Source organism: Epinephelus fuscoguttatus, linkage group LG16 (assembly GCF_011397635.1).
Source record: "Epinephelus fuscoguttatus linkage group LG16, E.fuscoguttatus.final_Chr_v1".
NCBI classification, from domain to species: domain Eukaryota; kingdom Metazoa; phylum Chordata; class Actinopteri; order Perciformes; family Serranidae; genus Epinephelus; species Epinephelus fuscoguttatus.
In genome coordinates, this window is record NC_064767.1 from 41,562,767 (window position 1) to 41,576,070 (window position 13,304).

Sequence of the window (13,304 nt, forward strand, 5' to 3'; positions counted from 1 at the left end):
TACAATGCCCACCATGATGTCATTTAATTATTAATTTTGATTATAAATATTTATTCACATTTTAAGTCACACAATGTGCAAAAATAGTGTATCAGCAGGGTTGTGCTGAGCTGCAGTGTAGTTACACATTCTGATTAACAAATGTTGGTTTTGTACAAGTGAAAATAAATGACTGCTGCATGTTTACACAGAATTTTGTGTATAACACCACAGTGCTCATGGGAGCCTGGACACAGAACTGTTTACATTATTAGGTCATATTTACAAAAAATATATACAGTGTACAGTAATATAATTTTCAGGAGTCCTGGAGAAGAGGTTAGGGGACCCGGAGGAAGCTTTAGAGGTCCTGAAGGAGGTTTTAGAGGACGTGAGAGAGTTTTAGGGTTCCTAAAAGATGTTTAGGGGTCCTAGAGGACAATTTAGAGGTCCTGGAGAAGGTTTTAGAGGTCCTGGAGGAAGTGTTAGAGGTCCTGTAGGAAGTTTTTGAGGTCCTAGAGGAAATTTTATGGGTCCTGGAGGAAGTTTTCATGGTCCTGGAGAAAGTTTTAAGGGCCCTAGAAGATGTTTTATGGGTCCTGGAGGAAGTTTTAGGGGTCCTAGAGGAGCTTTGAGAGGCCGTAGAAGAAGTTTTAGAGGTCCTAGAGCAGTGGAGTCAAACTCATTTTAGTTCAGGGGCCATATACAACCAAATTTGATCTCAAGTGGGCTGGACCAGTAAAATCATAGCATAATAGCCTATGAATAATGTCAACTCCAAAATTTTCCCTTTGTTTTAGTCCAAAAAAGTAAAGGTACATTCTGAAAATGTTCGCATTTAATGAACTCTTTTCACAAAACATTATGAACCTGAAATTTCAATTAAGTGCATTTTCAACAATATTATGCCTCAATTTATCATTTATTATGCATGTGCATTACAACTTACAGACCACAGTGTCTACAAAGGCACACAACATTTAGACTAGAATAAAGTATTTTAATTTATGATCAAAACAATTTGTAAAGATCTATAAATTGTTTACATGTATTTCCACATTGTAATCCTAACCATCTGAACTGACACACCACACCATTACAAACTAAAGTGGGAACTATTGAGGAGTTATTAAGTTATTACCTTGTAAATAAAAAAATAAAGATACATAAAAGTTGTGCAGTACATGAACAATAGGTTTCCACCAAACCAAACTCTTTTGAACTGAAGCTGACTAACATTATATTGCACAGTGTTCAGTGTCTTAAATATTTCCACAATAAGCATTCATTTTCACAGAACTATATTCTTAATTTTTACACTTTGCAAAGTCATCCCGCGGGCCGGACTGGACCATCTGGTGGGCTGGATTTGGCCTGCGGGCCGCATGTTTTCTCTAATAGCCCTGTAACAACACTACTTTACACAGCTTCTTTCTCAGGTTGCCACTCTGCAATTGTAGAGTGTGGATTTTTGCCACATGGTGTTACCTCAACTTATGAAAGCTGCTCACGACTAAAGATATGAGGCTATAGTTATGGTTGTTGATACCATCCTGGGTTTCAACAATGTGGTCACCAAGATCAAACACATTTTCAGAACCTATGTCTGCTTTGACAACACGGTTGACCAGGGACACAGTGCACTGATGTGCTGCAGACGATATGTTTGAGGCACCTCGGATGCAGTGCTCTGCTGTGCGGATCACCTTGACTGCACCTTTACTTGGAATCATCAGGCCTCCTTTGTTTTTCAAAGTTAGCAGGCGGTAGCTCTCACAAAATGATGCTGGTACAGCTTCACAAACCAGACTGTTACGACATACATCACATGAAAGCTGCTTCATGACCTGTCTGACAACAAAACCTGCAATATAAGCATTCTCGGTTAGGCACCCAAAGCCAGTTGGCAGGTAGGTGTGGTCCAACAACACACTAACACCACACTCAAATGGAGAGGATGCAGTGTCAGCCTCTGCAGCTGGCACTACAGATGACATGTCCACAGCTGACAGAGACACTGTGTCATCCTGTGCTCTGACGTTGCCTGTGTTTCCTGGAGAAATGCTGCAGTGCACCATGAGACGCCTGAAGACACTCTGGAAGTGGACCACACTTGGATTGTTGTTCCATCCGCCTGGAATTTATACAAGAGATAACATAGTCACGTGTTTTTTTAACCAAACAAAACAAAACCCTCCATCCTTATAGGACTGTGCTCTTAAACACCAGCTCTTAAACATCAGCTCTTACCTGAGGCCCTGATGGCGTTAAAGAGGAGCTCCAAATGATCCTGGCTGAAGCAGTATGTGCACACATACCGTTGGGACTGAAGCAGCTCTGGTATCATCAGGGTCAGTGTCTTGATGTTGATCAAGAAACCAGTCACAGACAGGTACCTTTTGAAATATAGAAGAACATCGGTATGCAAATACTTGCTGTATAAAACCATCAACTCTGTCCTATCATATCAAATAATTTCAAAGTAATTATAATTGAACTTGAACACATGCAAAACAGAATAAGAACACTGAAGACTGCTGAGAACTTTTTTTTGTAGTAAGTAGCACAAAACAGTGCATGCAAATACTCAAAGATATAATGTAGTATAGTAATGATATTGATCTATACATTTAATATATTACCAAAACTTACCTCTGATATTAAGTGCCCAACATTTTTCAAGTAATGAACTGGACAAAGGTACCAAAAAGAACACCAAACTGGAACAGCAAGCAGACGTTTTTTGAACACAACGTCAAAGAAAATGAAATGAATGTAGAACTCAACACAACAGAAGTTTTAAAGAGTAAATCTTTTTGAAACAATTAATTATGTTTTTCTTTAGGTTTATATTCCTCTGGTTATTAATTATTCATGTTTGAAGGCCCTGCAAAAGAACAATTTACTCTTTAAAACCTTAGTGAAAGTAAACACCTCTAACAAGCCATTCTAGGTATAGGTATGCTGACTTGTTCTTGTTTGTCATGTTTGTTTGTTTGTAATACTGATTTCGATTATAATTTATTTTACTTTAGCTGTTTACTTAGTCCAGTGAGATGATGTTAGGAAACAAGAAACATTCACCAACATGTAAAAATCAACACTGCAAATATTTTCCCTGGCACCAACTGATGTTACTGTTTAGGAAAATCTTTGCAATATATATAAAAATTTCTGGCCTGATAGTGGCATCTACCTTACTTATGGATATAAGAGGAAAGAAATATTCATAATACTAAAAAACCTCTTTGAGCGATGAAGTGGAGTGCCATCATTCATCATTAACTCTGTCAAGTAAAGCCGGGCTTTAGTCATGAACTCTAATGTCTCTTTCCAGTTGAGGAGACCTAGTGGAGCTTTAAAGCCTTTGGCACGTGGGTTCCTACTGTTCATCACATCAAACAATCTGTCAATCACCTGAAACACAAATATTAGGTTATTATAGGTCCTGGAGAAGGTTTTAGGGGTCCTAGAGGAAATTTTAGGAGAGATGGAGCTCTTGTGTCCATGATTACTGTGAGATAGCACAATTAATTACATTACAGACAAAAAAATTTCATAACTTTTCCAAAATATTTGATGATTTTACTTAATTCCATGACTTTTCCAGACCTGGAAAATTACTTTTAAAAATTCCATGACTTTTCCAGATATTAGTTGACCTTGGGGATCCTGATAATCTTATGTGAATTGACTAATTGTTGCAGCCCTATTTTCCTATACATAACATTTACACAATGCTGAATAGTACGAGTACTGAGGAACTTTTCAAGGATTACATCAATGAATTCGACTGTTGGAGAACAGTCCTTGAACTGTGGATACCCAGCTTCTTTCACCATTTGCAGAGCTTTCCCCACTGACCGGCTCAATGTCTGCACTGCCAGAGACACCTTCATTTTCTGACTGCTGAAGTTGATGTGTTTTCTTGTTATTTTGTTGGCAGCATGAAGACCCTCTTTTTCCTGTACATCATTTAGCTCAGATATGTGGCTTGATCTCACAATATCAGCAGGACTGATGATGGAACTGTATGCTTGTAATATGTTCCTCGCCAGTTTCAACATGTGACATGGGTCCATCATGACGAACACATTTTCCCCTGTAGATGGGTGGGGAAAATATGTTTTGAGAGGCTCTAGAGGGTTCAGCTTGAGCTTGAGCATGGTGCACATGTTGATGTTGGCCAAATGTCCATCCATAGTTACACACAGCACTTTAATCCCTCTTTCATGTAGTGCCTCCAAGGCATGCTGCAGCAAAACCTTTTGGGTGTTTGGTGTCAATGTTTGGATAAAGAAGTACGCAATAGGCATTTTCCAGTGGCCTTGCAGTCCAACAACCATAAAAACAAGGGCTTCACTTGCCACACTGGTCTCATCCATTCTGTCTCCAAGATTGACAAAGCCTGTCATTTTTTGGGTGTGAGAGTCATACTGAACCTGCCTCCTGATGGCCATGCCATCCACCATAAGGCACACTTCACCGAATCTTGCCGGATCGTCATTTTTTTGTTGTTGCAGCATATCTAAACGTGAAGTGTTTAAGCCAGGCTTGGCGTCCACAGTCTGCAACCACCTGTTTCAGGTAAAACAACAGATAATGTGTAAACACCACAACACATGCTGACATATAACCTGTTATATTTACTTTTGACAAGGATGAAGGCAAGTTTATTTGTATAGCACACTTCAGACACAATGCAACACAAAGTGCTTTACATTAAAAACAAGATAAAATGAAAATAAAAAGACAAAATGTAAAAGCAACACAAGGCAATGTAAACAAACTTTAAAGCTCAAATTAAAAAGACCATAAGACAATATGTAAAAGCAACACAAACAGACACAACAGATAAAACAGTAGAACAAAAGTTACAGTGCAGTGTAAGATATTGATCAAGGCCTTAAAACTGATTTAATAAAAGTCAGTAGCAAATAGGAAAGTCTTCAGGCTTTATTTAAAAGAGCTGAGAGAGAGTTGGAGCAGATCTGCAGTTTTATGAGAGTTTGTTCCAGAAATGTGGAGCATAAAAACTAAAAGCTGCTTTTCCATGTTTAGTTTTAACTCTGGGGACAGAAAGCAGACCTGTTCCAGACCACCTGAGAGGTCTGGATGGTTCATAACGTAGCAGCAGATCAGAAATGTATTTTGGTCCTAAACCATTCAGTGCTTTATAAACCAACAGCAGTACTTTGAAATCAATTCTTTGACAGACAGGAAGCCAGCGTAAAGACCTCAGAACTGGAGTGATATGATCCACTTTTCTGGTCTTAGTGAGGACTCTATTATCTACTTTTCTGGTCTTAGAAAGGACTCTATGATCTACTTTTCTGGTCTTAGAGAGGATTCTACGATCCACTTTTCTGGTCTTAGTGAGGACTGGAGCAGCAGCGTTCTGAGTCAGCTGCAGCTGTCTAATGTATTTTTTAGGGAGACCTGTAAAAACACTGTTACAGTAGTCCAGTCTACTGAAGATAAATGCATCGACAAATTTTTCCAAATCCTGCTGAGACATAAGTCCTTTCATCCTTGATATATTTTTCAGGTTATAGTAGGCTGACTTTGTAATTGTCTTAATGTGGCTGTTGAAGTTCAGGTCTGAGTCCATGATTACACCCAAATTCCTGGCTTGGTTTGTGTTTTTTAACATTACTGATTGTAGCACAGCACTGACTTTTAATCCTTTCTTTGGCTCCAAAAACAATTACTAAAGTTTTATCTTTGTTTAATTGTAGAAAACTCTGACACATCCAATCACTGATTTGTTCACTGCACTTACTCAGCACTTGTATGGGATGAAAATGTGGAAATGGAAACATTTACCTTCGTAGAGTGTGAGGATGTGGGAGTGGCATCTTCATTGTTTCTCTCAGGTATTTGTAGGCTTTGGGTCCATGCAAATGCAGTGTGAGAGAAAATTCCCTTTGAGCCTGGGTGAAGACACAGTCCTTGAAGAGTTCAACTGGAAGATCTGAAATCGGAAAACAAGCTATACATTAATGATGAAACCAGCACAAAACATCATACATTAAAATTGTGGGATAACCAAGAATGTGTGTATTCTTTACAAATCACAGTATTTATTTATTTATTTTTTTTAAAAATAGAATGTTGGATACTTTAATTACAAAGTATTAAATACTTGGAAGCTCAATTAGGTTGTTTTCTAAATAGTGTTTTTTTTAGTCCAATAATCTAATTTGATCAACTGTAGTATTTCAGTAAATATTTGAGAACATTGGTGAGACTGCAATCAAAAGGTGTGTATTGAGACATGAATTTAAACTAATACAAAATTATTAATGTTACACATGCATCTGTTAAATGAAGGAGCTGGGCAATTCAACCAACCTGAGTACGAATCCAGCTTGTGCTGCAGTTCCTCTGTAAGCAGGTTTTTCTCTTTTAAATCCTGGAGCAGGGATTTAACTGTTTTAGTGTGCCTTCTTTCTCGATCCCTGGAATTTCGCAATTTTCTCTGCAATTCATCCACCCTCTCCTGTGCCTCAGTTAACTTCTGTTTAACATCGATCAGGTCAAGGGCATACTGATGATCCTGAAAAATATGAATGTAATTATATAATCATATATTTAAATAATTAATTTAAATGTATTGTCCTCATTTCATAAATGTCACTGTAACAGAAGCCCAGCTTCCCGCAAAGGTGTTTAACTACAAGTTGTTTCACTCACTGACGTTGACTCCTCCTGATCATCTAGTGGCTGAACCTGAACATCAGGAATTTGTAGAGCAGCTTGGGATGTCCTGGTTGACCTGGATGTACTGGGCACCTGGAGATACCAGTAAGTCAAGAGGAACAATATCAAACAGTGTGTTTCTATTAAGTTTAGTGGGCATTACACGTGTTAGATTATGTCATTATTTATACATAAACTATTTCAATACTAACTTTGCAGAGAAGCTCCGGAAAACTGAATTCAGAGGGAGTCACTCCGTCCCTTAAACGGACAGTCTGCTCAGTCCTGTCAAAGTCCTGTGGTCTGAAGTGACAGCTGCAGATGACTGAGGAGTCACTTGGGACAAAGTCCTTTCTTCTCACTGCTGTTACCCATGCCCGTCTCCTCTCTGTGTTTTTTGGGAAACTACACACAAAATAAGTGTGTCAGAAAAACGCAGTTCCACATAAATTGTAGTTACAATTCAGGCCACAAGTTAACTACTAACGTTATACTGCGTTATGTCACGTTGGTGCCATGAAACAGATAGTTGACAATTTGGAATAACACATACACCGACACAGCTGTTTGACAAAGCATCATAATTTTATAAGTAATATTATATAAATGTTAATCTTTTTTCTTTAAGTTGTGTGACATAGCGTTAGCTTAATTTGGCATTAGGACCAGATCAGGACAGTTAGTTTACTTGATTAGCTTAAAAGAAGGATCACTTTTTGAGATATATATCTCATTAAACATGTTCGTAACAGTAAAATATTGTAAAACAACTTCTTACCTGTGGAATGTTATTCCCTTCTGCTTGGTTTTAATACTTCTTTCGTTAGTACACCCAATTGCAGAGCAAAAATGTGGCATTTTTGCCGAGTCTGACATGGGTCTGAGGTCTGAACCGGTCAGACCACCTAGGCAAGATGGCGGCGGTATTGACGCATCCCACAAGCCAGGATGCGGCATCTGTGGGTGCGTCCCAAATCTCTTATTTTTATAGTGCTACTGCTAGCTCCTCGCTTGAGCCGGAAGTCGTTCGAGGTCCGCCATCTTCTAGGCCGTCCCAAGTCTCTTATTTGTGCAGCGAGGAACTAGCGCTAGGAGCTAGCAGCAAGCTTTAAGCAGCTACGAGCTAGGATGGTCCAAAGCCCTTGAATAGAGAGTCGCGTCATCTCTATTCACTCTAATGGGCCATTTTTTCACAGCAATGGCGGTTCGCGGAGCCTCTCAATAGTTCCCGGAAGTAAGCGGCACATGTTAGCAGCGCAATGGAGTTACAGCAGAAAAGACCGGCTGTGTTGTACTTCTAACGGGTAAGATGTCCAAAGACTCAAATTTTACATTATCAGCACAACTTATCCAAATTAACATGTGCATTAAAGCTTGTTAGTGGATTATCTCCCATTAAATTAGTAGATTTATGTAATGTTAAAAGATAAGATAAGAGATTAGGCTAGGACACAGTACATACTGTACACACCATACAGGTAATGCTAACCATGAACAGCCTGTTAGTTTTAAATTGTCTTCTCCTAAACCATTTTATCTAACATTGGGAAGTTAGAGTGCCTCCAGTCCTGATTTTTTGCGACTATTGAATATTAGCTCAGTTAAATATGACATTGCTGCGTGATTGTTGAGTGGAGGAGGTGAAATTAAACAACAACGTAACTTAAGGTCTGTTTTTTAGGCTTTGTGATTCTGTTGAGTATACCTGTCTATAATATGTTACAGCTCAGCTGATATTACATTGATAGAGAAGTGAGAGGGAAGTTTGAGTACCTGAATGAGATTTAATACACAAGATAAGTAATTTTGATAAATGAAACATACCAGGCTAAATGGGGAATTATTCTAAATACCAAATGTATGTATATATTACTGTGTTATACATATAATCATGCGAAACATATATTCTATCACAGTATTAGATATGTAATCTTGTATATTTGTAACCTGCTGTAGGAGCACTGGGTGGTGGCCGAGCAGTGATGCTGCAGGACCACTGTGTGAGAGAGGACGCTGCAGGTAAGTGCTGAGTCGATCTTGGTGAAACCTAAAACTTAACAAGGTGTGTTTTCAAGTAGTTCCAGAGATAAGGAATCATACTTAATATGTATTATACTGCATTTTATAATAATTATATAAGTAATTATATTGAATATAATATAAGATATACAGTGTTGGGCAAGTTACTTTGAAAATGTAATACATTGCATATTACCAGGTACCGTCATTATAATATTATAATATTAGTAGGCATTATAAAATAGAAGAGGGTCATGTTGTTTCATAGCGGCTAATTAAAGCACAGTTTTAATTACAGTTCATTAACTTACAAATCCAGTAGTGGGCGATATTGTATAGTCTGATGAAGGCTCTCCTCTGGAGTGCAGATTTGACAGATTCAGGCATTCACATACAGTGGTTACAACTTTGTATTAAAATCCTCTGCTTATATAAATAACAGTGTGATGATATTAAAGAATTAAATAGCCTAGACCTTTTCAAATAAAGAGATAACTGTGGACACAGAGACGACCAGACACTGGAGCAAAGTCTGATAACTTATGAGATAGGGATGAATATTTGAGAGCCAGTCATATGAAACACAGTAGGCAAATGCTGAGGTTAGCACAACAAAAGCAAATTGGCTTGCCAGTCAGTCACTATGACAAGTGCAAATTTATACACCAGAGCTGGTAGAGCCACCTGCTGGTTTCCAGTGTGCTGATCAGTTACAACAGCACCCAACACTGAAATATAAGTAAACATTTTAAGGAATTATACTGCAGTGATGCCGCGTGCCTCATGTCAGGAGTGCTGCAGGATGAGGACCATTCATGTTACAGTTCAGGAGTGGCAATAACAATGATGTTACAGTTCCAGGGGTGCATTGTGGTGCAGGGGCGCTCACAGCATGATGCACAAAGATGGTGGGAATTAAATCTGCTCTAAGCCTTGTCTTGCCCTTTTTGGTCTTGGCAAACTGGTCTGCACCAAAATGTGCCTGCAGTGACTTCCCACACACACCTCACTTTTGTCTACTCACAGACATATCCCATAGTGGTTGAATGCATACAGTATTCAGGAACATTTTATACATGAGACAACTTCAAACAAATGCAATTAAAACTGATGCCACTTGTCATACTTGTGCCTTATCTAATAAGGCAGCGTCAGACCCAGGCATATATACGTGTGCCTAACCATTTCTCCTCTTTCTTTTTTTCTCTTTCGGCACAAGAACAACAGGGGGATGCAATGGAGCCTGAACTCACCCCGCAATGAAACAGCCCCCTTACCCTGAGTCTCAACTCCCTGGGTTTTGCAAGCCTTTCTCTGTTCCTTATTTTTAATAAACCAAACACTGAGCTTCCCAATAGTGTGGTATTTGTTTGTGGAAATGTGCTAATGCAGTATTTGAGAATGATAACCTTACATATTTTTGTTGTTGTAGCCTGTAGTGAGTCTCAGGTTACTCCTGCTGACTTAGGCCAAAAAAAAAATTTCTCATCTCTGTGTCAATGAAGAAATTGTGCATGTGTACCTCTCTCTCTAAACGATTGGAACATCCCCACACAGCACCATGGTGGAGACTGTACAAGAGGACAACACAGAAGGAAGGGCACAGACAAACTGCTTGACATCCAAGTCATGTTTCTGAGTTTATTAAAAATTAATTTGTTATAGTAAATAAGTACATAGTAAAAAGACAAAGATACATAAAATATATATGTCTATAAACTGCTGCTGCTGCTGCTAGCCCAGTGACCCATTGCGCTGTCACTTGACAGTCATTGGTAGTCATTCGTTGGTCTCCTTCTGTCCCACTGAAAGTAATTAAGATAACATTAGTTATAAATCATTACAACCATTACATTATCAATAAATGTTAGGATGTGATTACTCTTGGCAACCATACTAAGGACAGAATTGAAAATATCATTTAAACCAATAAAAGCAACATGCTGTTTCACCAAGGTAAAGAAAGACTAACATATTTAAACAAGGCAGACAACAATATATGTTATATACACATAACACATAGTTATACTGTGTAATAATACATTTCTATCATATAATTATGCTATGTCATTAATATACTGGCCTGTATACATATATAAATACATATCCTTATCCACATCCCTTATATTTAAACTCTGCACTGTGTACATACTGTGTAATATTCCTGTGTGCAATATTTTGCCACTTCCTGTGGGATATCTATACATTCCTATATTTTTACAGTAAGAATACTACACATCATATTTATTACACTCATCCTGTGCAGCTATTAATCATGAGCATACAGTATCTGTTTCAGTGAAGGGCGTATATGGATTTTCTATTATTTTCATTATGTCTAATTTGTATTTAAAAAATATTTTATCCTTTTTCTATTGCTTCTGCTCTGAGCTGCTGTAACGTGAATTTCCAAGGTTGGGATTAATAGAGTCTTACATAACTCTAGTAAACTAACACTAATCCTCAAATATTAGCACATTACTTTAAAAAACAACATAAAGATGTAACTGTTTATGGCGTGCTACACGTATATTATAAATAAATGTATTTATTTACAGCTACTTACCAAAAATCGGAGTTCTGTCTTTCAGTGTTATGTATTTAAACGGCCCGCCAGTAACTTCCGGGAACTATCCGAGGTCTACATGAGTCACGTGACGCACAAGCATTTTGGACTTCCGTTGTCGCGACTCTGTTATATTCTACGGCACCATACGGCACTGGGATGGTCGAGAGCATAGACTTTTTTCTTTTTTTTTTCCTTTAATAAAACTTTATTTGTCGTTTGCTAAGTTTACAAAATTGCATTCTCTCATAAAGGAGAGTATCATACTTTGCAGAATCAATACAATTGCAGATTTTGAAAAATAAAAACAAAAAAAAAGAAAAAGAAAAAAGCATAAATAATATAACAACATAATTTGCCAGGGGGGATACAAGTTTACAGAAAAATGCCAAAAAGTTCACAGATATGCAAAGTTTTGATTGCCTTTTGATTAAGAGAAAACTTTAAGGAATAAATGTACTGCTCGATCTCACTGTGAAAAGCAATGAAAAAGGGCTTTCTATGAGAGAACTTACACTTATGAATGTGAAATTTAGCCAAAAGAATGATAAGATTGATAATAAATGTTTCATTTTGTTTAGCCTTGGTTCTGTTAAAGTTATAGATACCAAGCAGCACATCCTTCCAGTACAGCTCACAGTTTTTATCAATAGTGTTCGCCACAAAGTTACAAATGTCGATCCAAAAGCTTTGGACAATGGGGCAAAGCCAAAATAAATGAGTAGCTGTTTCGACCTCCACAGAACAGAAAGAGCATTTCATATCAATGATTTTTTTGAACCTTTTACGAATATGAACTTTAGAGGGATAAAATCTATGAATAAGTTTAAACGAGATTTCTCTAACTTTGTTGGTCAATAGGTATCGGTGAGAGCATAGACATATATATATAGACGCCGCATTGACTGCCGCTGCCTATTGGAGCCGACGTCCTCGCCGGCCGCCATCTTGGATGGGTCTCGCTTCGCCTCCACAGTGCATTCACTTCTATTGAGGAAGGAGCTGTATGCACAAGTAAAATAGAATAACTCGCTGAATTTTCAACTGATTTTCACGCGGTTTGGTTTGTTACAAACGGCACACATGTAGTTATGATACAGGATGCTTTCGTACATTAAAAATGCGGGATTTCATGCTTTAATACTTTCTGCAGATAGCAACAGCATGTTATTTAGATCACAACACAGTGCTTTTATTCACCTCAACCCCAGAGTGGGATATATATATATGTAGCATATTATGTATAGCATAATATGTAGATCTGAGGTTTGCTCAAACTGTCAGCTCCTTTAAATCAGGGTTAAAAACACTATTGTTTACTGAAGCGTACTCTTAGATTAAATACTTACCTGCTGTATTCTACTGCCCGTACTTTTTAACTACACACTGCTGATTTATGCCCTTTATTATTCTACTTCTTTTCTTATCCTGACCGTTCAATGTATTGAGCCTGTTTTTATTTTATGTTACTGTATTTTATTATTATCACTATCATTCTCAATTTCTATTTCCCTTTTCAATCGACTGTTTTTATTGTTTTAAATAGTGTCTTGTTGCTTTTAATGTCTCTGTAAAGCACTTTGAACTACCTTGTGTTGAATTGTGCTATACAAATAAACTTGCCTTGCCTTGCCTTGCCTAGCACACTTTTGTGCACATATTCACTTTTCCACCAGCTGTGCTGCAAATATCCCCTGCTGCTCATCCTTCTGTATCTTTTTTCAAATTATCTTGACCACAGTCCCATTTTCATAGTTATAATACCAATACCAAAATTAATTTCAGTGTTTATGTAAATACTGAAAATGTTTTTACTACTTTTGAGGATCACAACAGTCAGTGTAATAAGAATAACTTTACTAATCCCGAAAGAAAATTTCAAAGAAGTCTGTAAGATCATCTATTTAACAAAGAATTATTAAGTCTGATGGCTGTGGGTATAAAAGAGAGTGGGTGTGTGTGAGAAATAAACTCAATCAACAATAGAGCTTTTTCTTTATTAAAATATATTAATAAATTTATTAATATGCTATACTGT

At 37.6% G+C, this 13,304-nt stretch overlaps 1 long non-coding RNA gene and 1 pseudogene across 1 annotated transcript; both read left to right on the plus strand.

Annotated features, from left to right (window-relative positions):
* Positions 1–13,304, plus strand: part of LOC125903189 (THAP domain-containing protein 6-like) — a 45,856-nt pseudogene that overhangs the window by 2,650 nt on the left and 29,902 nt on the right.
* Positions 7,721–10,055, plus strand: LOC125904033 (uncharacterized). Its single transcript, XR_007451349.1, has 3 exons — positions 7,721–7,985; positions 8,638–8,700; positions 9,920–10,055. It is a non-coding gene; the product is annotated as an uncharacterized LOC125904033 (long non-coding RNA).